Source organism: Amblyomma mixtum, chromosome 5, assembly GCF_055824585.1.
Source record: "Amblyomma mixtum isolate Tamu chromosome 5, ASM5582458v1, whole genome shotgun sequence".
Taxonomy (NCBI): domain Eukaryota; kingdom Metazoa; phylum Arthropoda; class Arachnida; order Ixodida; family Ixodidae; genus Amblyomma; species Amblyomma mixtum.
The window spans coordinates 127,794,571-127,799,590 of record NC_143016.1 but is presented as its reverse complement, the minus strand read 5'-3'; positions in this window follow the sequence as shown (position 1 = coordinate 127,799,590).

Sequence of the window (5,020 nt, the reverse complement as noted above, 5' to 3'; positions counted from 1 at the left end):
GGGCGTCCAAGTGGCATGGGCGTTAAAAAGAAGAAGTAGAGGTGCCGAAATCTACAGTGTCCGAATGTGAAATAGAGGGTTGCCTTGAAAAGTGTGCACACTACCGTGCAGAGTAGTGCCACCGCGGAGGGAATGACAATTATGAGCCAGGCGAGCTCCAAGGCATTCGGGAGGACACGCAAACGCAACAGTACAATTCTCAGAGGTATCCGTCGCATAACCCAAAGGCAGCCAAAACGTCCGCCGGTCGATTCCGTGAAGTTAGTGAGTGACTGCGTAGCTGCGACGCCAACGAGATTATAGTTCGTTAACCCGGAGAGAAGCCGGCTGGTAGTATGTGTGGGAAACGTAATTAGTCGGTTGTTGATCCCAAGGTGCACGCGGGAGGCTCCCAGCAAAGAGAAGAGACCAGCGCACCACTATGGGAGCAAAAAGAAATGAAGCTCTTATCTTGAGTTAGCAGTTCTAACTGTCCCTGGTTTAAAGAAAGATGGGGTTGCTTTAAATGCTAAAGAAAGGCACTGCATTGTGTGTCAGAAAGCTGAATCCGAACATGCGACGCGTGCGGATAGGTCAGAGAACAAACTGCACAAAAATGCCAGGAAGCTGTAGCATAAAGGTTGAAAGCGACAGTAAGCCCAGAAAAAGGCCACGACATACGAAAATAGCACAGTTGTGTTCTTTCAAGACAAGTGCAGTCAGCAAGAGAGTGAGTAGTCCTGCTAGAAAAAGAGCATCTGCTTTTCGGAAAAGGAGAATAAAAGTAAAAGAACTCTCACTGCGGGAACACTCAACCAAGCCATTTCTAAGGAGACGCTAAAAAGACGACGTCGAAAGCCATCACGGAAAGTTTCTAGGCGGAGGCCACAAGAAAAGGCACGGCAAACGTGTCAGCATCTGCTGGGTCTGTAGACGGGCCAGAAGGGGGACAGTGCAGCTGACACTAGGTGTGAATTGGGAGGGGGAGGGGGACAAGCAATCCCCTTCTCGCAGACCAATGTTTTATAGTAAAGGTCAGCACTACAGGCGCTACCGAGGCTTTCACTTAGCCTGGACAGGGCACAGAGACGGAGACAGTGGTCAAGGAATTTCTAACGCCAGGGATGACTTCAGTCGTCGTGTTTCCGCAGCTGGAGGAACCCCAGTAACACAAGGTGGCGGGCCCTTGCGGGTCCGACATGGGCAATGAGGGCTGGTGGCTGCCCGCAATAAACCCACATGGGTCCCTTGTGGGTGCAGTGCTGGAACAAAACGCTGGGGCTGCCCACTTCGTGCCCGAATGGGACCCTCGTCGGCTAGGCATGGGCTTAAACAGACTGGGCAGCCCACCTAGGTCCCACCGCAGATACACGCGGGCTAGGATGCGGGCTCTATTATGGTGAAGCGCGGGCAACCCAAAAAGGGGCTGCCCGTACACCACCGTGAGGGAGCCGCAGTGTTTTTGTGTGGGCAAAGAGCTAGTATTCCCGCCTTCAGGCTACATGGGTCCCACGTAGGAAATACAGGGGCTAAACTATGCGCTTCACAGAGGCCAAGCGTTTAAGGCATGCAGTTTGGGCTGTCTTAGCACATTTGCCATTCCGACGTCTTCACCGCCTGTATTATAAATCGGCTATGAAAGGGGTAAGCATGGGCTGCGTGCAGTTCGAGTGCATAAAAATGGTGCTACATGACGGTGAAGTGCGGGCACACCCAACAGGGGCTGCCCGTGCAGCGCCCTAACAAAGCCAATAGGGCTGTGTGTGGGCTAACACCAGTATTCCCGCCTGTAGCCTAAATTGGTCCTGCATAGAAAATATATGGGCTAGGCATGGGCACAATTGCGATTCCAACATCTTCTCCGCCTGTATCGTACATATCTGGTAGAAAAGGCCTAAGCGTGAGCTGCACAGTAGCAAAACATACAGCGTGTGCGGGCAAACGGCTAGTATATATCCGCCAGCAGCCTTCGTAAATCCTGCGCAGATTACTCTGGGCTTCAAAGTGCAGAAACATCATGCGCCATTAGCGAGTTGCCGTGCAAATCCTATCCACAGTCCCAAGCACACTAGTTGTACACGGGAAGAGTTGACATTCTCGCATTTAGTCTGCCTACATATCCTACATCAGAGGTAAAAGGGTTAAGCGTGCCCAAATAGCAAGACTTTGCACGTTTCACTCTGACGGAGAGCTGCTCTTTGAACGTCGTAATAACAAAAGAACTCGCTTCTGAGATTTGTTGGTGCTTCTTTTGCGTTTATCGCATTGTGTTTTTTTTCTGGTGTGCTACGGTCGCCGCGGAGAAAGCTGCCAGCATAAGGTTTCTTGTCTGTTTCAATGCACTTCAATTACGCCAGGACTGCAAGCGCTTTCGTCGTCTGCATGCAACATGTGGCGCATGGAATTCATGACTGGTTGTTGAAGGTAGCAAGCCTCCGGCGACTGCGCCAGAGGCTGCAAAAGGTTTGTTACTGTCGCGTTCATTGCAGCAGCTTTTTTAATCTCCACTAGCGGCAGTCTGTAGCGAAGCATCGATCGAGACAAAAAATTCTTGGTTTTTGTGCAGGCATTCTTAGCGCGTCTTCTTCGTGAAGTGATCGCACATTGATAACGCAACTTGGCTAAGTGCCATCGCGAGCGGCACTTGTCTTTGCGCAAGCTTTTTTTTGTTTTTTTCTTTCCTCTCACCACCGCCTTCTCTGCTTTTCCTGGGTCCGCTCTCAAAAAAAAAACCTGCTCAACCCTGGTTTTTCTGTCTGCCTTTGTTCCTTCCCCGAGGACTCCTCTGTGTCTGTCCTATCCCTCCCAGCCCCCTTCCCCGAAATGGCGCGGAGGCACTCATTCTACAGCCCACTACCGAACATTTGAAGCCGCCCTCCCGACCACACTTCTCGCGACGCTGCCATGAAGTGGAGAGGGCGCTCCCATGCTACTTGTTCACTGTGTCCGGTCGCTGCACATTGACGTTATGCAGAAGTGCTCCCCCACCTTTCCTGCGTTTATTTGGAACAGGTTTTCCTTTCCTGCGGTTGGGTTGAGTGTCAAGGGATGAAGGTAGCTGCGAAAATACGCTGGCACTCGGTAGTCCTCGTTGAATTTGTGTTATACAGTTTTTTGTGCCTTTCCTCGTGTTGCTTGATCAATCCACGATCGAAGATGACATCGCCTTCCATGCGTACGTCCAGTGCAAGTGTGGTGGAACCCTGTCGTCCTTGTCTCAGTGTTGAATAACTTCGGTCCGAAAGACGTGAGTGGTGAACAGTAACATTTACTGACATTTGAGGGGTGGAGGCCACGGCGGTGAAGGCGGATTTTATGACGGAGACGTCGTGCTGCTAGGACGTATGTACGCATTTGAAATCACTCTGTTGTCTGAGTGCTGCCGCCGTCTCAGTTATATGCTCGGCGTCAACAGAAACTTTCTAGTTGTTCAGTGTCTTTTTTTGAACCAGCCAGTTGCAGATTGCACAGCGTAGAGAGACAAAACACCGAAAAATTTTCTCTCAGTTACATACCGAAATTTCTTGTCCTTCATGGTAACACGACTAAAATTAGTTTTGTCGTGTGTATTCTTTATTTACACAGGCATATGGTGCATACGTGCGAGCGCAATCAGCGACGAGCGTCCTGAGGGGGAGCGGCTCAAGGCCCTGAACAATCATCGCGCATCGCATCGATGCTGCCGAATGTGCCGTAAATAAAGGAGGATGACCAAGCAAGTACTGGAATCGTCCGAGCAACCTGTTTACACACCAACAATATTACGACACACATTTGCAACACAATATTGATTCAAATACGAAAGGCGTGAGGTGCATTCACGATACTGAGCATTGCCAATGCTCAGGGCCAGGCGTCATGAGACGCCTGGCTTGTCCGTGCCTTCTCTTTCGTCCTGTCTTCTTTTGCACGCATTATCTCTTTTTAAGTAATGTGACGTACAACTTCCGCTGCATGAGATTCTCGGTAGCTTCTTTTCCTCTTTTTTTTCCTTTTCTTATTTCTTAGCGATTACCAATCCACAATCACTTTACCGATAACGATCGTCGACTACAATCCCAATTATCCGTTACCTATCATCAATCCTTATCTAGCTTACAGAGCACGGCATACTACGCCACTTCTGCACATACACACCATTTGTTCCAGTACACTGAAGCACCATAACACCCCTTTTCATTCCGTCCAATTTCTCACGCGTAATTTGCATATTAATATTTGTCTGGCTCCGCGGTGGCTCAATGGTTACGGCTCTCAGCTGCTGACCCGAAAGACGAGGGTTCGATCCCAGCCGCGGCGGCCGAATTTCTATGAAGGCGAAATTCTAGACGCCCGTGTACTGTGCGATGTCTTTGCACGTTAAAGAACCCCAGGTGGTCGAAATTTCCGAAGCCCTTCACTATATCGTCCCTCATAGCCTGAGTCGCTTTCGGACGTTAAGCCCCCATACACCACACAAATATTTGTTTTTTTTTTCACTACTGTCAGACCAGAACAAATCCCAAACACAGGTTACTAATGCGTTCAATGGGTGTCGCTCAAACACGCCTGAAGCAATTACCCTTCGTGGCCTACGGGAATAAATAACAAACAAAAAACCTTCGTGGCATACGCGTTACTTGCCCACCTGGCGCAGTGGGGCTATTTTCTTTTTCTATTTACAGGAATTGGGTGTTTTTTCCGACGGGCGGAGCCGGGATTTCACCTGAACGAGCTCCTTACGCGGTCCCCTAATACCTGCGACGGTCCGATAGACCTTTCCCGGAATGCATCACAGCTCGTGTTTCTTGTTGAATGGGAAAAAGATAGCGCGCACCGAGGTGTGTCTAACAAGGAGAAAAAATTGTGCGGGGGAGCCATCACCCATGGAAAACCGGTTGAGAAGCAAAAGTGGACTGTTCTGTCTGTGGATGAAGTCCAGATTGGGCTAATTAGTGTATATTCATAATGGTGGTTCAACAGCGCGAACACACCAAGACGAAGAAAGAGAGAGGACACACACACTAACGCTGAATTCAGCGCTGGTGTGTGTCCTGTCTCT